Below are 23590 nucleotides of genomic sequence, written 5' to 3'. Positions count from 1 at the left end.
GCTTTGTAGGGGTGTGCAGGTCAAAAAATATCATTTAGTGTTATCCTGTGTCATGGGAGGGGAGTTTTTCTTTTCACTTTTCTTTTTGTGAAAGAAAAACACGAAATGTCTTTTTTTTCTATTGTTTCATTTTGAGAAAAAAAAAAAAATGACCTAGACAACATTATCTGAGTTGTTTCAAACAAATGCACATCCCTAAAGCTTTTCGATCCTGCGTTACTTATTTTTGCACTGCTGAACTTTTGATTTGTCTTTAGCCTGATTAAGGTTTCAATGTTTCTGAGCTTCTGATTCGATCTGTTCCTGATTCCTTCCCTGATATCTGGGTTCTCTTGCTTTTCCTATTGGTCTTTTGCCCCTTGGAATTCCTGGGACCCCTAACTTTGGTGCCGTTTTCTTAAAGTGCGCCCAGCCACCTCTCTTGGGCACAGGGTGCAATATTTAAATGAGGGGTCATCCTAAAAAGGAGGCACTAGAAAAAATTGTGCATCCCTAGGTCCTCCTCGGCATTGGGTGCACAAGAGCGGTGGCAGTCAAGTCTGTCTACGTTTTAGCCCGCTACCAGCACAATATACGTGCACAAGATACATGGCCTTGACCGTGTATCTTGTTTGTTTATATTGGGTTCCCAGAATTATTATTCTTTTTTTTTACCTGAATCTGCTTTCTGCAGTTCCTTCTACTTATATAATACTAAAAGGAGGAATCACAGAAAGCAGGATTTTTTTTTTTTTTTATCAATGAGCCTTTGAGCGCGGCATACCTTTATACCAGCCCCGGGCTGGTGTAATATTTGCTTTGTTGCAATGGGCGCATTTATTTATTTATTTATTTAGTGATTTTATCTACCGACATACACTGTGAATATCACATCGGTTTACATTGAAACAAGAGCTTAGCTTAAAAATGCTTTACATATAATTCTTCATATATGCGTGTAACATGATTTATTTATTTATTTATTTTTATTTAAGGTTTTTATATACCGGCAATCATGAGAACATATCTTGCTGGTTTACATGAAACGGGAGTGCATTAAATGATCTGAATGTAAATGAACTGAATGAAACATGAACTGAATTCAATTGCAGCAAACACAAGCAAAACTTAGAAAGGGGAACAAGAGCTTATTTTACAATGTTTTGAACTATTTTACATAGAGCTCTTTGTAAAAGCGAATCATTAGAAGAACTGGGTACTAGGGGGCAGAGAGCGGAATCACAGGAATTATGAGAGGAACCAGAGGGTGGGTGGGCAAGAGAGGAGCGAGATGTCTGAATGGGATTCAGTCTGGTATGGTATATGCCTGTTTAAATAGCTAGGTCTTTAGCTTCTGCTTAAATTTCTTTGGGCAGAGTTCCTGGCGTAGACCAACTGGCATAGAGTTCCACAGCGCAGGCCCAGCTATGGACAGTGATCGAGCTTTAGTGGATGCAAGGTTGTAGAGTTTGGGAGAGGGTATGCGTAAGGTTCCCAGGTGTTGATTTCTGGTCGGTCTTGAGGAGGTGTGGAAGGTTATTGTTTCTTTGAGCCAATTCATGTCGGGATTATGAAGGGCTTTCTGGATGATGGAGAGGGTTTTGTATCGGATACGGTGTCCTTTGGGGAGCCAGTGTAGATCTTGGAGGACAGGTGATATGTGTTCATTTCTACGGGTGTTAGTGAGGATGCGAGCGGTAGCGTTTTGAAGGATTTGGAGTGGGTGGATGGTGTTTTTGGGGAGACCTAGGAGAAGGGAGTTGCAATAGTCGATTTTCGAGAAAATAGTTGCCTGCAATACTGTATGAAAATCGGAGAGATGAAGGAGGGGCCACACAGGAAACTTTTTGCATCATAGGAAATAGCTAATAGCCTCATCTACATGTGATGAGTGCTATTAGCTATGTGGGGGTTTTGGATGTGCTAATCCCTGTATTGCATCAGGGTTATGGAAGCACGTCCAAAACCTGTGTCTAATAGTGTGTTAAGCCGTGCACTAGCCACAGCACACAGTATTGCATCAGCCCCTTTGTGCTGAAAATTTAGTTTGGAACTAGCTCTCAACAAGCTTGTAGCTCTTCTGGATCCTCTGCAGGCTACAAGAAGCATCACACTTTTTGCCTTGCTTCCTTGCTTCCTTCTTATCTAATTTTGACCCGCTGCTGGTTTCTGCTACTTACTGATAGCTACAGCTTCCTATACTATTGCAGTCATCTGTCTGTGACTGAGCTCTCACAGTTTCTTATCACAGCTCTACCAGGTCTGCTCTCTGTGAAGTGATCCTTGATACTATGCCATTCACAGTGAGTGTTAAACTGTTTATCATTCAATAAATATTTTGGCATTAAGATCTGACTTTGGGAAGCTAAAAAAGGAAGAGCTTTAACCTTCTGTATAGGTTTCCAAGCTAGGACATTGAGAGTAAGAAGGATTAAGAGCTACTATTCATATTCAAGGAATCACTAGAGGTCTGGCTGTATAGAATTGTCTTCAGAGTAAAGTAAAGCATAGACTGTGTGTTACTGCTTGCCTATATCCAAAAGGCATTTCTGTTGTGTAAGTCTGTTGCTCAGGCTGGGAACAGTTTCCTATCCCCTTCGCATGTGTGATTATATCAATAGCTTGAAGAGTAATGCTGAGTCTATGAGCAGTAACCTGATATTACTATTGTCTAACACTACCTTAAAGCATGGAAGGATCCAGTCCAATAGAAAACTTGTTTAGTGAAACACAAATGAGTCTACCCTGTCAATTGTCATAGCTATTGCTATAATGCTAAGAAGTGACATGGACGGCTATGTGACATGGACGGCTATAATGCGACATGGACGGCTATAATGCTAAGAAGCGACATGGACGGCAGATCTGATGAGTTGTATGGTCTTTATCTGCCATCATGTTCTATGTTTCTTTAATTCCTTGTGATTGTCTGGGCACTATGTTTCCATGCATACATTGCAACTTCCATGCATACATTGCAACTTTAAGACTATTGAATTCTGTTCCTGGTAGTCACTTTCAAGACACACAAACACAGTGTCTTGATTGTATTAATAATATTCACACAATCAGAAAGTATGATCTGGTATTACATTGTTTATTTTGGTTTTCATTTATTATATTTTTTGTATTAAGTAACAGACCTGTTGATCATGTCACTATGCTTATATTTTGTACACCTCTGGTCATGGTTCTTTTACATGGAAGAAGAACATGAGGCAAAGAATAACAACAGGAGGGGAAGAGAGAGAGAGAAGAGGAACAGGAGGTGAAAAAGCACAGAGGAGAAGGCGAGAAGAGGAAAATGGAAGAGTAGATGGAATAGGGAATGGGGTCAGGTGACATGACGGTATGGGATAGAACAAATAAAACAGATTTCTATATTTACTTTATCATTTGTCCATTGATTTTTATGGAGTTGGTTCATGAAGGTTATTTGAAACTATTCCAGTAAGGGAGCATGGTTACTGAGTGTGGTCACATATTTAGGCATCTTGCTTTAAATCTGAGCTGCCATGAGAGTGGGGGCACCATATCTTGCATATTCTACCCAAGGGGATGGGTTGTGCTAAAAACATAAGCTAAAAAGTCTCTTCCATACTGTAATGAGCTAAGAACCTTCTACATGATTCTGAGTGTGGGTTACCCTAAAACTTGCAGATAGGAGGTTTGTTCACTTCTTTCCAACATATACATGACCTCTAAACTGTGTTTACCAAAAAATAACACAGGGTTTGAATTAGCTTTATTTATACAGTCCCTCAAATACCTTTCAGCAAGAAATTTTTCAAATTTTGAATTTGGTTGACTCAAAACCACAATTATTTCAGGTCAGAGCAAGTGAAACTAAACATTATAATAATTATTTCTTTTATTTTGTTTTTATATGTTGTCCTGACCAAAGTGCTTTATAGATTTTCCCCATAATCTTACCTCTTCAGGATTAAAAAATTGGATGATATATGAATTTAGCATTAAAATGTAATTTATCATTGAAAGTATTTTCCATGAGTTTTATGGGTCCTAAGCATTATGAACAAAGTAATAGTGCAAAGATATACACCTCTCTGATTGTTTGACAGAGCACAAAAGCATTTAGAAATCATCTCCACAAAAAATACCTTCTACCTTGATGTATCTTTTAAAATCATCTATGCCTCTTGACTTTGGCATGTAAGAGGGTCATGCTGACAGAGCAATGTAATTAACCTTTCTTACAGACTAACAGCCTGCTTTTTTTCATAGATATAGAAAGGGAAAAAAGTCTTAGTAAAACAGGCCCTTAAATGCATAAATGTGTTACATGACAAACAGCATCGTGTTGGAATTATCTCTGTTTCCACACACTATAGATATATTGGAAAGCAAAACACAATAATTATCCACTAGACTAGTGAACTTGCTCATCAAAACTGAGGGACTGAAAAGGCACAGGGAAGTGTAATATGGTGGAAGGAATGATTTAGGTGGGTGCATTTACATGTATAATGGCGATGGTGAGTGGGAATGACCATTTTTTTTCTGTGTTTGTGACTCTGCTTATAGAGTGTGGAGTTTGTAGCTAACATTTACCGTATTTAATTTATATTCCTTTGGTTTTTCAGCACTTCAAAGCAGATTAAGTTCAGATACTGTAGGCATTTTCCTATCCCCAGAGGGATTACAATGTAAGGGGTCTATTAAGAGGTAGATTTTAAAAGTGTTGATTGGGAAAAAACACTAGAGATGTGCATCATTTTTTGTGTTCGTGTCGTTCTTTGTTTTTCGGCCGCCACGGAAAATGTCATTTTTTTTCGGTTCGGGCCTTTTTTTTTCATGAAAAATTGATTTTTAGTTAGTGCGCGCTAACTCCCCGTTAGCGCGCACTAACAAAAACCGTTAGATTTTGTTACTTTTTGTTAGTTTTTGTTAGTGTGCGCTAATTGGAGTTAGCGCGCACTAACAGGGAGTTAGCATGCACTGACTCCCGTTAGTGCGCACTAATCGGAAAAATGAATTTTTGCGAAAAAACGGGAAAATCCCAATTTTTTTCGGGCTCCCTGAAACATGCCGAATTGGACAATTTTGTTGAAATTTTACAATTCGGCAAAAACGAATACACATCTCTAAAAAACACCACGTATGCAAGTATGTGGGCTGCACGTGAGCATCATGAATTTTAAGAAGCTGGGAAGGGTACACAACACATGCTTGGACGTGTACCCAGATTAAGGAGGCAAAAAATGGGCATTCTGCGGGTGGGTCCGACACATGTAACCACAAATTTTATGTAGGCAACATGTGTACATTACCTGTATAACTTTGCTACTGCTCCTCCTAGGGGGAGAGAGAGACGCTGCATAGAGTCAGTCTGACACTCTCTTTATAGGTACCACGCTAGAGGGGCACTTTGAATATCAGGGTGGGTTTTCAGGAGGTGGGTTGGGGTCAGGAGGGGTGTTGTTAAGGACATATTAAGAGGAATTCATAGTAAAACTGACATTAGTAAAGAATTGTAGTCCTTATAAGTGATGAAATGCAGTAGAGTTTCCAGTGCAGTCAGCACTGCAGTTCCAAATCAACTCTTCTTGTTAGACTTTTCATCACTTATAAGGACTACAATTCTTTACTGATGTCAATGTTACTATGAATACCTCTGTAACAACACCCCCTAACCCCAATCCACCTCCTGAAAACCCACCTCATTATTGAAAGTGCCCCTCTAGAGTGGTACCTATAGAGAGTGTCAGAGTGACTCTATACAGCATCTTTCTCTCTCTCTCTCTCAGTATGTGTGGCAACAGGTGTTGTTTTTTTTTGCTTTTACTACAATATACATGTTTATATGCACAAGTGTGTTCCTTTTAAAATTTACCTGTCAAGGTTTTCTCTCATTCTGTGTCTCTGGGGAAAAAAATGCTTAGTAAATGACCCCCTAAGTATGAAATGAGGGTAAAGTGAATTGCCCAAGGAAGAAAAGTGAGATTTGAATCCTACTTTTAGTGGTTTGTAACTCACTAACCACTAGGCTACTCTTCCACTTCAACCTGTGCTGTTGGCGTTTAGTGTGTGAGAGGCTATTCATGTTGTAAGATATGGAATGAAGGTAGAACAGCTGAATTAAATTGTAGGGCAGCCCAACACTCATCAGGGTTCCTGTGGTCCAAACTGGCAATTGGGTAACTCTGGTGAGGAAGTAGCAAATGAAATGCCCCTCGGTGCAGCTACCACAATTTATCTGCTCTTACCGTCGCACTGAGCAATGACTCTCAGTGCTCATTGTACCATGGAGAGTGTGCTTCTAGGTGACTTTGCTCTGTGTGTGTGTGTGTAAGGGAGTGCTGGTATGAGTTTGAATGAGTCAGTAAATATTTGTTAGAGCAGTGTGGCCTTTGCATTTTTGAGTGTGGGTGTGTGTGAGAGGGTATTTGCGATTTCTGTGTGTGACTGAGTGTATGAGAGGGCAGGGTAAGGGTAAGTGAGTGGGAGAGTATGGATGTGTGGATGTGTAGCCTATATCCCTATGGTTTCTGGCCACACCTTCTCCTCAATCTTTCCTGCCACACCATTTCTTGCTTTACCTCTCTGCTCCCTTGCCCAACTATTTCCCAAACTTCCCCATCTCTTCCTTCTTCATTATGACCCATCCCACAGTCACACAAAAGCATGCGTTCTGGCCCCCATGGCCAGTAACCTTCTGAACAGTATGTATGCATTGTGTAATGGAGTTGCATGTTTGGTGGTGGGTGTGAATATGTACATTGTATATCTGCTGCTGTGTGTGCGTGAATGTGAGCGAGGAGTGTGTACATTTGTGTCAGTTGGTGCATGGGCTGTGTGTGTGTGTGCATGGAAGTGAGTAGGTGAGGTGAATGTGTGTTTGTGTGTAGATATTGATGATTGTGTTGATAACCCTCCCCGCCGTGTCGTTGTGCTTTCCTAAGTGATAGGGCTCTCTGGGGTTACACAGTTATCATGGCACAATGCTCTTCCCCCTTATCAAAAGTTGAAATGACTATTGCAATTCTTTTCTAATAAAATACTTCTGTCAATAAAGGACTCAGAGTTAAATTAACTAAACACTTTTTTAATAGTAAAATCATTTTTCACTATTTTTATACTGCAATTTGTTCAATCAAGAAATAATAAATACTTTTCTTAATAACAATGTAACTTTCCTTTCTATTTTCTAGGATTTGATTCTGACATAACATTTGACTGGTCAATCAAAGGATCTTTATCATGTAAGTATGCTTTCATAACTGTATAATTACTATCGGCCGATACAGTACAGTGTGCTCCGATGGAGCGCACTGTTTTCCTGCTCTTGGACGCGCGCTTTTCTTTACCCCTTATTCAGTAAGGGGTGGAAAACGCGCATCCAACCCGCGGCACCTAATAGGGCCCTCAACATGCAAATGCATGTTGAGGGCCCTATTAGGTATGCGCGCAGGATAAAGAAAGTAAAATGTGCAGCCAAGCCGCACATTTTACTTTAAGAAATTAGCACCTACCCAAAGGTAGGTGCTAGTTTCTGCCGGAACCGGGAAAGTGCACAGAAAAGCAATAAAAACTGCTTTTCTGTGCACCCTCTGGCTTAATATCATGGCGATATTAAGTCAGAAGTCCCGAAGGGTAAAAAAAGTAAAAAAAAAGAAAAAAAAAGTTAAAATGGGCCTGCGGCTATCGGGCTGAAAACCGGATGCTCAATTTTGCCGGCATCTGGTTTTCAAGCCCGTGGCTGTCAGTGGGCTCGAGAACCGACGCCGGCAAAATTGAGCGTCGGCTGTCAAACCCGCTGACAGCCGCCACTCCTTTTGCCAGTTTCTACCGCACCACCTTATTTAAATACAAAATTGCGCGCAAAGGCAAGGGGCCAATCATAAAGATGGCCATCTTTATGAGTGGCAGCCGAAGGCCCGAGAATGGGAGATCGCTCCCGGGACCACCACTAGAGCACCAGATAATTAAAAAATGTTTGGGGGGATTGGGAGGGTGGGAGAAGCTAAGGGGTCATCTTTAAAGGGTCGGGTGGGTTTTTTTTTTAATTGGGCCATCGGAGCCATTTTTGAGTGGCAGCCAAAATGGCGCCGATGGCCCGAGAGCAGGAGATCGGTCCCCGCGCCCCCTCTGGACCACCAGGTACTCGTAAAAAGTTTTGGGGGGGGTTGGGGGGGGGTGGGGGAAGGTAAGGGATTAGTTTTATAGGGTCGGGGTGGGTTTAGGGGTTGTTTTGGTGTGCCGGTTTTCCCGCCCTTCCCCCAAATAACTCCCGTTAGTGGACACTAACGGGAGTATTTATTTTTTTCTTTATATTTAAATCTTTTCTATACCGTCGTTAAGGTGGGTACTGTCACAACTGTTTACAGTAAGGCACATAAAAGTAATGCTATTAAAATCTTTCAGTTTACATAGGTGCCATAGGGTTCGGCAACATAGTTTTTAATCAATGTTAATTGTAAATGTGAAAATACATCATGTCCAGGTCAATTCTATAGCAGTTTTGAGTACAAGACTCGATTAAAAACTACACACTTAGTGATTACTGTCGTGTGTGTGGGTGTACCTTGCGCTTCCTGGTTTCTATTCTTCCTTCTTTTTATGAAAGGCTTGTTTAAATAGCCAGGTTTTCAGATTTTTCCTAAATGTTTTGTTTTCTCTTTGTAACCTTAACTCCAGGGGCATGGAGTTCCATAGTATGGGTCCTGATAAGAATAAGGCCCTTACTCTTACCTGTGTTAGTCTTGTTGTTTTGACTGATGGAATAGTTAGGAGTGCTTTGTTGGCTGATCTTAGGTTTCTGTTGGGGATGTGTACATGAAGGGCTATGTTAAGCCAGTCTGCGTTTTCATTGTGTATTAATTTGTGTATGGTACACAGTGTTTTGTACTGTATTCTTTGTTCAATGGGAAGCCAGTGTAACTCAGCCAGTGTTTCAGTGATGTGGTCTCTTTTACTTTTGCCAGTTAAGATTCTTGCAGCTGTATTTTGCAGGATTTGTAGTGGTCTTAGTGAGATGTATGGTAAACCTAGTAAAAGGGCATTACAATAATCAGTGCTTGCGAATATCAATGCCTGTAGTACTGATCGAAAGTTGGCTGTTGTTAGAAGTGGTTTAAGTCTTCTGAGGACCATGAGTTTGGCGTATCCTTCCTTTACTTTTAGGGATATATGCTGTTTGAAGCTTAGTTCTGTGTCAATTATTACTCCTAGATTCCGTACTTTCTCTGCTAGTATTATATTTTTGTTGTTATTGAGTGTGATTGGGCTCTGTGAGATCTCCATATTTTTTTTTCGTTCTAAGTGTAGGAATTCTGTCTTCTCTATGTTAATCACTAGCTCCATTTGGTTTAATAGCTGCTTGACAATATCTAGATACATGTTTGCTATGTTTAGAGTAACGATTTTTCACAATAAATCATGAAAATTTCTATTGTATCACGCTCTGTACCGATTTTTGACGATTTAAAAAATATCAGACAATTTTTTTAAATTGTCAAAAAACGATTCACATCCCTAGTTTAATTTAGGTGCCAAGTTCTGTCACCTCTGCTTGCTTTCAACTACTGGACAGGTGCTGATAAACATGATTCTCCTCTGCCCAAGCAGAAACTGCAGGGTCTCACTCCCACAAGCCCCAACAGGTTTTGGCACTTTACTCCCCAGAGGAGTCCCTTGCAGGCTGCTAAGCAGCAGGCCCCACTAGAGCCCCTCCTGGACTTATTCAGCTCTCAGCTCATCAAGACCCAGTCCTGGGCCTGACATTTACCATCTAGGCCAACTGCTGTGAGGTGTGGCCCCAAGTCCTCTCACTTCTTTACCAGCACCTCCCTGCTCCAAATATTGCCTCCCATTGTTTACAATTCCCTTTCCTGGACTCAGTCACTGCCGCCATGTCAGATTAACAAATGATCAATACATGCTAACAAACACTTTATTCTAGCTAACAAACAACTGGGGGTGGGTTGAGTGGGAAGCACTCTTCATCCAGCCAAGGAGGAAAATGTTGAAAAGCTGGCATTGGCGGGTTTTGAATTCCCCACCATCCTGCCCTCTAAATGATATCAGTGCATCACTACTCCTGACCAATCAGATGGTCTATCGCCAGAGAGTATTAAGATGATGTCACCATGCCCGATGCTGGACCAATCAAGAGGAGTGGCATCACTGTCCACTGACAGCAGCACAGGATTTGAACCCCTCTCCAGAACGCCCAACCCAGCACACTGCCAGTGTCATCATGGAGCCGGATCACCATGCCTCAGGTAAGTGCGCCAGGATGGAGGTGGGTATAGCTGCCCATAGATAAAGATAAAGATAGAGAAATAATAAAGATAGATAGATAAAAAGATAGATAAATAGATATTTGGCAATAAAAGATAGAAAAGATAAATTTGGCAAGAAAAGATAGATAGATAATCTGGCAAGAAACGATAGACTTTTGTCAAGCTGTCCTGGAAGACGGAAGGCTGCAGAGTGAATTGCATATAACATTGGTTAATAAACCCTCTGCAGAGTCTGGAGACGCCATTGAAATGTGGGGGTGCTGGAAGTGCCAACAAGGCTCGAGGCATCGATGGAGGTGGCTGTGGATGAGGAGGCGCCAAGGTAGAAATAGAATCACTAAGACGGTCATTAAGCCGGGAATGAAGACATCCAATGGAGGCAGTCAATGCCTCCAACAATTGCTGCTGTTCTTGTACCTTGGATGCCAGGTCAGTTATGGCCTGGAGGGCATGCAGCTCCACAGAGTCCATGGCCTTTGCAACCTGTTACATCAGAGGTGGACCTTTGGGCCGAGGTGGGGTTGACGCAACCTATAGGTGAGGACCTACGGGTCCTCACCGTCGACAGGCGGAGTGGGCTGAAGGTAGAGCCTCTGGAGCTTCACCTATACCAGCCCTCGTTTCCCGTGGCTTGAGACTTTGGGTGCTGGGGCTGGCAGGACTTAGGTGGACCTCAAGGTTAGTTCGCAAGATAGGTTGGTTCAGCCCAGGGACAGCAGACGATAGGTGGCGTAGTCCTACTCTGGACTGGGTACGGTATTGGAACTCGGGCACAAATGGAACAAAGGTTGGCTGGGGATACTTGAGAAAAGGCAGGCCAAAGCCCAATAAGTCCACGTCCAGGGAGTAGGCTAAAAGAGGTGGCAATGACAGGCTTGGATCAGGGCCAGCGGCAAAGTGGAGGTCATAGCAAACAATGCTGAGTTCTTATCACGGAGAAGTCAATAGCTTTGTCAATCATGGCAATGGTCTGATAACGGATAAGTCAATAGCTTAGTCAGGCATAGCAGAGGTCTGGGTCTGGAGATAAGCAGTAACGTAGTCAGGAGTAGCAGAGGTCTGGGACTGGAGATAGGCAGTAGCGTGGACAGGAGTAGCAGAGGTCTGAGTCTGTAGATAGGCAGTAGCATAGCCAGGTGTAGCAGAGGTCTGGGTCTGGAGATAGACAGTAGCGTAGTCAGGCGTAGCGGAGGTCTGGATCTGGAGATAGGCAATAACATAGGCGTAGAAAAGTCGATATCCGTAGAGTCAGTCCAGAATATACACAGGACAGGAATGAAGAAGACAGGAACCGGGAACAATGAAGGTCAGGAATGAAGAGTAGAGAGGATTCTCTAGTAGCATTGAGTACTTGAGTAGCGACTAGACCTGTTGCAAAGGCAACCCTATGGAGCGAGGCCTGAGCTTAAATACACTGGAGAGTTTGATGTCATCATCCGGGGCCGCAGCCAGGTTCCCGCTGTGTGCCCTTCAAAAGATAAGCAATGCGCATGTGCGCACCTAGGGAGGGGCGCAGCACGGGTGATGGCATCTCTGAGCGGGCCACGCGGAGAGGCCCGATGAGCAATGGCATCTTGACCTGCAACTTTGGGGACCATGGAAGAGCCGGAGGCACCAGGGGCGGTCTGAGGGCAGAGCTGCTAGTGAGTTGGAATCAGGAGGTAGAGTCTGTGTAAGAAGGTGAGGGGGCCGTGCCATGGGTCTGCCATGGATGGCATACGTAACAAATAACCCACGCTATAGTTACACAGTGTTAGGTTCCATATTAGGAGCTACAATCCAAGAAAGAGATCTAGGTGTCATAGTGGATAACACATTGAAATTGTCGGTTCAGTGCACTGCGGCAGTCAAAAAAGCGAACAGAATGTTAGAGAGGGAATGGTGAATAAAATGGAAAATGTCATAATGCCTCTGTATCGCTCCATGGTGAGACCACTCCTTGAATACTGTGTACAATTCTGGTCGCCGCATCTCAAAAAAGATATAAGTGCAATGGAGAAGATTTAGATTAGGGCGACCAAAATAATAAAGGGGATGTAACAGCTTCCCTTTGAGGAAAGACTAAAGAGGTTAGGACTGTTCAGCTTGGAGAAGAGACGGCTGAGGGGGGATATGATAGAGGTGTTTAAAATCATGAGAGGTCTAGAATGGGTAGATGTGAATCGGTTATTTACTCTTTTCGATAATAGAAAGACTAGGGGGCACTTCATGAATTTAGCATGTGGCACATTTAAAACTAACCGGAGAAAGTTCTTTTTCACTCAACGCACAATTAAACTCAGAATTTGTTGCCAGGGGATGTGGTTCGTGCAGTTAGTGTAGATGGGTTTAAAAAATAATTGGATAAGTTCTTGGAGGAGAAGTTCATTACCTGCTATTGATTAAGTTGACTTTTGAAAATACCCATTGCTATTACTAGCAACAGTAACATGGAATACCCTTAGTTTTTGGGTATTTGCCAGGTTCTTATGGCCTGAATTGGCCACTGTTGGAAACAGGATGCTGGGCTTGATGGACCCTTTGTCTGACCCAGTATGGCATGTTCTTATGTACTTATCCAGTTAACTTACCTGGATAAGATTGAGTATCACTACTTATTTGACTAAGTTAACCAGATAAAGAGCTGCTTCCTGAAATGTCTGTCTTCTGCCCACCACTTAGCTGGATAAGTACGTATCTGTTTAAGTACTTGTCCGGTGAGTGGCTGCTTCTAAATGTAGCTTAGCCACACCCCTTAGCCAAAAGGGTGTTTCCGGTTGTGTATCTGTGAATCAATGTACGTCCTAGAATTTGACCCAGGTGACTCTACCTGTACCATGAATACACCTACAAACCCTGGTGGTAATTGACTATCATAGCTTACTGCGATACTACTCATAGAAAGGTATGGAATAGATAGATCAAGCTCGATTATCCCTGATTTATAAATTGAGGGTGGGAAGCGAACTGAGTCAATTGTAGGGGATTCTGGGATCCCCTTCCTTTTTTTACTCCTAGGAAATGACCTAGGACACAGGAAGGAACATTTCCCAAGGGAAAGGAAGGTAGAAACTCACTGTTAGAAGGTTTATAACTCTGACCTTCTTAAGCCCCCACCCCAACAAACTTGTTTTTTCCCTAGGAGCTTCAGCTGTATGCCAGTAGCTGTGCACTGCTAAATGCATTCTTTAAATATCTTGGAGTGCACAGATCTAACATCACAGGAGGTAGTGGGTCTCCCTAGTGCTGCTGAAAGCATAAAGGCCTGATGCTTCACTGATGCTCTCCTCTCTTGCAGACTGCTGAGCTCCTCGGAAACAGCCACTAAATGCAACCTTTAAGGGTCTGGCATAAACATATCTCACAGGGGTGTGGCTTGATCTCCTTGGCGTGGTAGAAGGAAACAAAGGCCTTTAGCTTTCTTGGTCCAGTGAGTCTTTCCCTTCTGAGCTCCTCAAAAACAGCTGCTAACTGCAGACTTTTAAGTATCCCAGAGCATGCAAGGCAGGAGGCTTGGATCTTCTTAATGTGGCTTGCTTCTAGTCTGATGAGTCTCTCTCCCCTCTTGCAGTCAGCTGGAGTCCTCAAAAATGTTAGTTTTAATTCGCTTTCCTTTGTGGATTGAGTGAGTTAGAAATATTTTAAATAAATAAAGCAAAACCTCAGGGCCTTTCTTCTTTTTCAAGACATCAAGCAGTGCTTAACAACCAGTGAGGTTACATTTGACCTTAAAGACCCCAAAGTCAGAGCAGGAAGGAAAGTGATACAAGTGAGGAAACAACACAAGTGAAAGACAATCATTGTATTTAACCAGCCGTTCCTAACTAGCATCCGCATGAATTGACTTTCTCTTTTCAGTTGCAAGCTGTGGGTGGGAAGAAAGATGTTGTTTGCGTTTTGATCTCTATGAGCTGAAATACATTGAGAAAAGATTGATTACAGATTGGGACTAGGAAGTGGGATCTAGCTTTGCGGTTTCCTTTCTTCAGAGAAACTGTAATGAAACGACCTCGGTTTCCCCTTTGTGCATGTGCAGGACCAGGCAGGACGCTGCGGGGTGAGGGAGAGTCCTGAGAGTGGGACCAGAATAAGAAGGTGAGCCCAGCTGAGTTCAGGAGGCCTCGCAGCTCCTTTAAATCTACCCTAACCAAACCAGAGGGAGTGCATGCCTACAAACCCTGTGGGGTAGATTTTCAGAGGGTTACGTGCATAACCCCCGAAAACCTACCCCAACCCCCCCCCCTGCGCACACCAAGCCTATCTTGCATAGGCTTCCGGCGCACGCAAAGCCCCGGGACGCGCGTAAGTCCCGGGGCTTTCCTGGGGGGGGGCATGTTGGGATCCGCGCATCATCGGTGGGGGCTTGTCGGGGGGCGTGACGCAGATGGCGCGTCATCCGGGGGTAGGGCCATGGTTTCGGTCCGGGGGCGTAACTTTTGCGACAGAGGTAGGGAGGGGGTTTAGATAGGGCCGGGGGGGGGGGGGGGTGGGTTAGGGAGGGGAAGGTGGGGGGAGGCAGAAGGAAAGTTCCCTCCGAGGCCGCTCCGATTTCGGAGCGGCCTCAGAGGGAACGGAGGCCAGCTGCGCGGTTCGGCGTGCGCAGGCTGCCGATTTTGGGCAGCCTTGCGCGCGCTGACCCCAGATTTTAATGGATACACCCGTATCTATTGAAATCCCACGTACACTTGTTCACGCCTGGTGCGCAAACAAAAGTGTGCACGTGTGCGCAGATTTATAAAATCTGCCCCTGTGTGTGTAACTTGAATACTGCTAAGGTATGCAGTTCAGTGTTATGTTGTGTTGACTATACAAATAAAAATTAAAACTGTTTTGAAAGTCTGGAGTCTGTGTGGCTTAGTTGCCACCAGACTGGGAAACACTGCTCAGTTTTCCACATATAGTATCAGAGTGTTTTATTTTTCCCCAAGCTTGGCACAGGAAAAAACCCAAATCTCCACAGGAAGATTGAAGTTGCTGTGTGGCCTGCCAAAGGAGTTGGAGGCAAAGCAGTGCTGCAGAGCAAAGGGTCTGGGGCTCAGAAGCCCCCTGAAGTAAGGCAGGCTGCATGGGGAAAGTTTGTCTAGCAGGGAAGGGGGCTGGGGGAGAAGAAGAACAGTGCTGCTTGGGTTTCAGAGCACTGGAGGTTAGAGGCTTGCCCGCTCATAGAAGAACACAAAAGAAAAAAAACGCCTGCAAACCGCCTTTAAACTAGGGAGTGGTTTGTGGGTCCTGCAGACAGGTTGGGATTTTCTTTGCAGTCTAAGGAGACAAGCCCCATCGGAAGATAGAACTTTTATATTCAGTACAGTCAGTGCCGGTGAGACAGGGATCGTCTTCCTTTGTTTCCTTTTAAAGAGAATAAAATAAAGAGAGAAAAGCAGTCGTACACTGTGGCTGAAACAGGGTGTGGCCCCGGATAAAGCTGCCAGAGTTAGCGGTGAGTGCTGTGCATGGGGACAAGGTACGTCCCTGCAGAAGTAAGCAAGTTACTCTACAGCAAGGAATGCAGCTGCCAGAAGCTCGGGGCCCTGCTACCGAAAAAAACCTGGTCTGGATCCCATGGGCGTACCGCAGTGCAGATAAAAAAAGAAAGAGAAGCCAGTGTGCACTTAAAAGAAAATGAGCCATTACTTCTGCATTATGGGAGTTCCTCAGTCTCAAGAGCCAGGTGAGAGGGAGAAGCTGAGGCTCGAGGTTTGGCAGCTGGAATAGCTAAGCCAGAATAATGGAGCTAGAGAGCCCACTCCCCCAAGAATCCAGGCCAGGCAGGGGAGTGAATACCTAAGAGTGGCTGGGCAAGGAGTGCCACCAGTTCTGGAAGATGAGTTGCTGGCTGAGTTGTGGTCACGGCCTGAGGAGACCACTGGGAATACAGATAAAGCACAGCAAAGGGCAGTGCAAAAGACGGTATAAATCAAGAGCTCACGGAGGAACTTAAAGAGTAGCCTAAAGAGACAGGGTCTACAGAGACTCCTGAGAGAGGTCTCACAGAGAGCCAGGAATGCAGCAGGAAGGGGTCTGAGAGGGGTGCTGCAGGGAAGCCTGAGGTTGACATTACAGGAAATTCCAAGTAGGCCCTGTATGGTGCCCAAACATTGAAAAGAGCCCTGGAGAGGGCAACACAGACTGTCCAGAAGGGGGCAGTATCAAGTAGCCTGAGAGATGCGCTTCCAAGAGGCGAATTGAAGAGGTCACAGAGGCCATGGAGTCCCTAGCAAGAGGGAATACAGAGAAGCCAGATGGAGGTACTGCCCTTTTGGGCTCTCCATGGCAGTACCTTCTCTCTTCCAGGGTATACATTTTCAGATCCTTCAGCCTGTCCTCATAGGTCTTACTCATGCAGACTCCCACCATTTTGGTCACTCTTCTCTGGACTGCCTCCATCCTTACTTTGTCCCTCTTAATATAAGAACTCTAGAATTGAACACAATACAAGTGAGGCTTCACCAAGGACCTGTACAAGGGCATTATCACCTCCTTTTTCTTTCTGGTTATTCCTCTTTCTATGCAGTCCAGCATTCTTCTGGCTATCACCTTGTCATATTGCGTCACCATCTTCAGATCTCCAGACACTATCACCCCAAGATCACATTCTTGATCTGTGCACATCAATTTTTCATCTCCCATCACATACAGCTCTTTTGGATTATCACACCCCAGATGCATGACTCTGCACTTCTTGGCAATTAATCCCCACTGACAAATCTTTGACCAGTCTTCTAGCTTTCTTAAATCCATTTTTATTCTCTCTACTCCTTCAGGCATGTTCACTCTATTGCAGATCTTGGTATCATCCTTAAATAGACAAATTTTACCTTCTATCCCTTCTGCAATGTCGCTCACAAAGATATTGAACATAACCATTCCCAAAACTCATCTCTGTGGCACTCCACTTAACACGATTTTCTCTTCAGAGTAGGTTCCATTTACCATTTCATGTTGTCTCCTATCATTGAACCAGTTTGTAATCCATGCCACTACCTTTGCACTCACTCCTGAGCTTCTCATTTTATTCACAAACCTCCTGTGTGGGACTGTATCAAAAGCTTTTCAGAAATCCAAGTAAATCACATTGACTGCTCTTCTTTGATCCTATTCTCTAGTCACCCAATCAAAAAAAGCTGACAGGACCTTCCCGTGGTGAATCCATACTGCTTTGGATTCAACAATATACTGGATTGTAGATAATTTACTATCCTTTCCTTCAGCAGATTCTCCATTAATTTTCCCACCACTGAGGTTAGGCTAACCGGCCTGCAGTTTCCAGCCTCCTCTCTGCTACCACTCTTGTGAAGCGAGACCATCACCGCTCTTCTCCAATCTACTCCAATCTCCAGTTTACACTGTAAATCCAATATAACACTGGCAATGGGGCCCAAACATTTGGTCCACAATATAAGAGTGCCCATTTTATATTATATTGTTGTAATAGATAAGAAAGATGTGATAATCTTATACTACACAAATCTTTTGGATGCTGAAAAAGATTTTATGGAAATAAAGATTTTATTGATAAGAATAAAAATGCTAAGAACAAAACACTTGCACTCTTATTATCAATTTTAAAAAAACCAGGAAATAATAAGATATGTATTTTAACATAGAAAAGATTGGAAGCAAACCTTTGCACTACATCGAGCTATGTTATATTGGGTCTTTTCCATAGGCAGTGGTCAGTCTGCACTGGGCACTCCTACTGACTTGTCAAATTTCCATCATGCCACAGGGAATGGGAAGAAGAAGAAGGCGGCACCATAAAAACAATGGCAGAAGGAGATAAAAGGCTTCTAAAAGTGAGAATCCCAGTACCTCCGTTAGCTCTTGTAGTACTAAGTGCACATCTTCACCCAAGATAAAGATGGAAATTGTTCTTAGGGGAAACCACAGGCAGTATCAAGGAAGATGCAAGGGCAGGAGAAGGCAGAGTAAGGGAAGGATGGCATTGGCATTGGCAGTGGAGGGGCAAGGGCAGCCAAAAGCAGCAACGCACCTCCACCTGATGCCTCCTGGGAAATGTCTGCAGTCAGGGCCGGTGTGTCCATTAGGCGAACTTCGGCGGTCGCCTAGGGCGCCGAGTCGTAGGGGGCGCCGAAGAGCAGCCACATGGTGCCACAAGCGGGGCCTATCCCACTCGCGGCAAAGAGAAATAGAGACTGTGTGCACACAGTCGGCGCCAAAACAGATAGGGGGCACAACTGGAGGGGGCAGCGCAAGGGTCACCTAGGGCACCCAATACCCTGGCACCTGCCCTGTCTGCAGCAGATCCTTTAAGAAATTAGTAATTCAGGGAAATCATCTTAGGGCTCCTGAGAATCAGTGAGAAGCTCTAGTAGCTGTAGGGAAGTTGGAGGGTATAGTTACTTGCTTGTTATCGTCCTCTGAGCAGGTAGAGAAGGCAGAAATCAATACTACTGGGGCAAATGAAGTAGTGGAAATCTTGAGAAATGTCCCTGGCCTTTTTTCCTCTGTCCACCCTCAACCCCATTTCCAGCAGCAGCATCCAAGCTTGCGGAAAGGGAGAGAAACTGCAACAACTTCAGCCTTCAATACACTTGATTACAGTATTTTGATTTTCAGATTTTCCTCATACTTGACACAATTTATAGCAAATCAAAATTGGAATCACTATCTCAAATTATGTGATATTATCTAGAGTACTCCAAGATTCCTCTTTATCAGCTACATTATTCAACATCTAAATTGCTATTCTTTGTAAAATCCTAGCTTGTCTTGTCATTAATTAAAAAATTTATACTGACAACATCTACTTCTTTGTCCCATTTGAATCATCATAGTCTCATACTTTACAGTTGATGTCATTATGCATTAACAGTAAAATGTTAGCTTTCCCACCACAAGTTACAGCTCAATGTTAAAAGAAAACTGCGATAAGTATCCTCTATTCTGTTAGATCGTCATCAGTGGGGTTCCCTATCACCTTTGATTTCCAAGGTGTCACCATACCAATTTCACAGATGATTCAACATGTAGATATTAAGACTGATTCAGCATTATCTATTGTAAATCACCTGGGAGGGGAACTATTTTCTTGCACAGTCATTATGATGGTCAAAGGCTTCAGTCTTTAGGAGCTTCCACTTAGTTGTTTTAAAATAAAAAATAGTTTAGCAGTAGGGATGTGCATTCATTTGCAATGAAATAGGAAATAAAGAAAAGATTTCCTATATCGTTGCATTTTGGGGGGGTTGACAAAACGAAAGGAAAACCTATGAAATTTTGTGTGGTTTTCCTATCATTTTTTTGGAGGGGGGAGAAAGGGCACATTAAAAAAAAACCCCAACCCAAACCAACCCCAACCCTTCAAATTTAATTAATTACACCCCCCCCCCCCCCGGAGGTGAAGGAGAAGGGAGCACAAATCTGAAAAGGAGCCAAAACTAGTGACAATTTACCTTTTGAATTCATTGCTTCATTTGGGTGAGAAGGATTGCCTTGCCCCATGCTCTAACTCTATCTTCTGATTTGTGACGTCACCAGGGCCTTTAAAATAGGCCCGCTTATTACTTGTCAGCAAGATGAAGGAGAAGGGAGCACAAATCGAAAAGGAGCCGGAACTAGTGACAATTTACCTTTTGAATTCATTGCTTCATTTGGGTGAGAAGGATTGCCTTGCCCTGATGCTCTAACTCTAATTTATGGTTTGTGATGTCACCAGGGCCTTTAAAATCGGCCAGCCTATGGCGCGCAGCAGCTGGTGGCGCACGCATCGCCCAAGTCGCGTGCACCTAAATGGCGCATGGCTTAGTTTGGAACAACATCCCTTGAGTCTCCTTCACCTCAAAGTGAGTATTTATAAGATTTTTAAATAATCTTTATCCCTTCTCTAAACCTCCAGCTGGAGAATCAAAACGGTCTTGGCAAGGGAGACTGCATAAAGAAGCTCTTGGTATTGTTAAGTTTCCTAATTTCCTTGGTATTGTCATGCCCCATACAAAAAGAAAGTGCAAGGTAAGGGTAGAAACCCCGACCACACTGTTACCAGCCCTATCTCAAACAAATATTGAGAACTTTTGTGCCGACGGCAAGTTCGTCCCCAAGTGTGTCCACTGCGATAGTAGGTACGAAGCAAACACCTACTTCGCTGGACTTACTAATCTCTTTGAGTCCTGGGGCTCTCATAACACCTTCATCCCCGCGGTTTGGGCAGTCAGCAGATTCGGGTCCAGTTACTTGACCGAAGTTGCCGAGTGAGTTGGGTCCTTTTGGGAGGAATCCGTTGGGGTTGTCCATAAGCATATGTAGTGCCGGAGTAACTGGAACCATAGAGCACATGTCACAGCATTTGCTGCAATTGAATGTGAATAAAGACCTGGAACCAGTCACTCCAGAGTGTATAACAACTAGGAAAGAAGACATGACGATGCCCCCAGTATTGGGAGCAGAAAGCCACCATAAGGGTATGGTAAGGGCTGTTTCCACCTTAACTGCTGTAAAGATGCAAGATATAACCTTAGAGTCTGTATGGAAAGTTCTACTATCCTTGGAATCCACTATAGTGAATTTGTCTAAAATTATAACAGATACACAGAAATATATTTGCCAAATTGATCCTTTTACTGGTACATAATGATAAAATACAAAATTTGGAAAATCAAGTATCTGTACTTCAAACTACACAGAATATGTTGGTACAAGGAGGACTGACAAATTCTAGAAAAATAGAGAATATAGAAAACAAATTAAGATTTAGGAATTTAAGAATATTTAATTTCCCACTTATAAGTTTAATTGACCACTAGAACAACTTAAAAAGTATTTAGTGGAAATATTACAAATTCCCAGAGAACAGATTCCATCTATTGTTAAGATATTTTACACTAAAACTGAGAAGAAAGAAGGGCAAGGAATTCCAATTCCAAACCTGGATACTGGAAATCTTACAAATTTTCTAGAACAGCCATCTGAAGAGCAAATAGACTACACTGGGACGTTGTTGGTTACCTTTTCATCTGTTGCAGATAAAGATCAAATCCTAAGATTGTTTCTTAGAAACAGAGAAAAATTGTATTTAGGACACAAGTTATGGATTTATCCAGACTTGACAAAGATCACACAACAAAGGAGGAAAATATTGTTGGCTATGTGTCAGGAGGCTAGGGATATTGGAGCTCAATTTACAATTCGATTTTCCTGTAAATGTGTGTTGAGACTTAATAACTTGAGATATGTTTTTTTTCGATCCTCAGCAATTAAGATCATTTCTTGATTCACATTGCCACATTAATCACAGAGCTAACTAAAACTAGTTATGAGAATGATATTGTCTGTTAATGCTGTCAATCCCTTGAATTACTAGATTTTTGACTTTTCCTTTTCTTATGAATAGCTCCTAGTACATTTGATTCTCCTGATTTCTTTATAATGAACCGGGAATGTTTTGAAACATTTTATTTCTAAATTACCTAATTTTTTTTGGTTAAAATAATGGTACTTGTCAATTGAAATATGAAAGTATATTACCTTATGTTTCAATATAATGATATGCATGTACCTCTATCTAAGATCGTTAAAAACGCATAAATAAAAAAAAACTTCAACCCCCTACCATCCCAAACCCCCCCAAGACTTGCCAAAAGTCCCTGGTGGTCCCTGGAGCGATCTCCCCCTCTCGGGCCGTCAGCTGCCAGTAATCAAAATGGTGCCAGTGGCTCTTTGCCATTACCATGTGATAGAGGACAACCAATAGCACCGGTAGACCCTGTCACATGGTAAGGGCAAAGCTAAATTGGGGCGGAGTTGGGGCAGCATCGGCACCGGAAGAGGAGGAATTGGGGCGGCACCGGGGTGGATGCGGTAGAAACATCATTGGCAGCAAAAAGGTAAGAACTCTTATCACTGCCAGTAGCACCACCTTTTACGATGTGCTATTGGGTGTGAAAGCTGGCAGCGATAACACCATGGTGGTGCGATCGCTGCCAGCTTTCACAGGCCTGCCCCCCCATGCTGTAGGAAAATCCAGGCCTAAGTTTGTACCTGAGGCAATGGAGGGTAAAGTGACTTGCCCAAGGTCACAAGGAGCAACAGCGGGACTTGAACCCTGGTCTTCTGGTTCATCGCCCACTGATCTAACTACTAGGCTACTCCTCCACTCCTACTTACTTGCAGCTGATGGCCCAAGAGGGGTAGATCGCTCCCAGGACCCTCGCTGGACCACCAAGGACTTTCGGCAAGTCTTGGGGGGTCGAGACGGTGGAGGGTTGTAATTAATTAAATTTGAAGGGTTGGGGTGGGTTTGGGGGGGGGGGGTTTTGGGGGGGGGCAGCCGAAAAAAATCGGCCCAATCCGCGGGAAAACAAATTTTCCCATGGCAGGCTGATAAAGGCCAAACCGAAAGGTTCAGCCAAATCATATCTCTATTTAGCAGATGTTATACTCAAGATAAATTCACAGGTTAAATAAATGGATAATAAATGACACTCCAATAAAGTGAACACATTTTATTTGAGAGCTCAAGCTGTCAATAAAATCAAAGTAGATGGATTTCAAACAAAACATAAATCACTTGCAGCTCAAGTATTCAAATAATGCTATGCAAAATATCCAATATCATTCAGATTAACCCTTCAATAGTTAATAGCTGTTTGTAACAATTAACTTTGCACTTTCTCTTTCAGATATATTAATACCTTGGAACCGGTTCCTTTGTGAAACTTCTAAAAATTATCAGACAAGTAGATGTCCCAGAATTTTCTCCTCTTCTTAGTTTAGCTATACTATCATTTATTCTAAACTTAGTTGATTCTTTGTGCTATTTATCTTTCAGATAGCTCAGAGAAATCTTAAGAAAATCAGGAACTGTGACTTTAATGTTATGATCACTGTTTCTTACTATATTTCCATGTGTCTCTCTACTATGTATGTACTGTCTCTTCTTTCTTTTCTTTATCTTTAATGAACTTTACTATCTAATCACTCTTTTCAGTTTTTCTCTCTTTGTGTGCACACTTACTCAGCTTCCACTGCAGCAGTAGCTTGCAGATTGGGATGAAAAGCTTCAGCAGCTTGAGACTGGTGTTCGATATTGATGCGTTAGCGGAGGCAGACACTCTTACACTCTTGACCGCGGTGTCTCACAGGACTGCAGGCAGGCTCCACCAAATATCCTATCTTTAAAAACAAATCAAAAATAAAAACTGGCTTCCTCAAACCAATAATTTTCCAACAGCTCCTATGTGACCCTCAGTGTACCAGCTTTTTGTTCTGAAAATTCTAGTTAATTAAATTAAAGGATAATTAAGATTACGCTTTTCTAAAGACGCAGTGAGAGGGAACTGAGACACGAGACTATGAGACTTGAAACTGTAAGATGTGTCAATGAGACATGAGAAAAATTGTAATGTGGTTTC

General features: G+C 43.0%; 1 long non-coding RNA gene across 2 annotated transcripts in view; it reads right to left on the bottom strand.

The window, feature by feature from the left end:
- LOC115100198 overlaps positions 1 to 23590 on the bottom strand; it is a 332354-nt gene that overhangs the window by 63048 nt on the left and 245716 nt on the right. For both annotated transcript variants that reach the window (XR_003858993.1, XR_003858992.1), the window contains exon 4: positions 23194 to 23351. This is a non-coding gene — a long non-coding RNA (uncharacterized LOC115100198). The remainder of the gene's footprint in view (positions 1 to 23193; positions 23352 to 23590) is intronic.

Source organism: Rhinatrema bivittatum, chromosome 10 (genome assembly GCF_901001135.1).
Source record: "Rhinatrema bivittatum chromosome 10, aRhiBiv1.1, whole genome shotgun sequence".
Taxonomy (NCBI): domain Eukaryota; kingdom Metazoa; phylum Chordata; class Amphibia; order Gymnophiona; family Rhinatrematidae; genus Rhinatrema; species Rhinatrema bivittatum.
The sequence above is the reverse complement of the archived record's forward strand: the minus strand, read 5'-3'. Positions and strand labels throughout refer to the sequence as shown.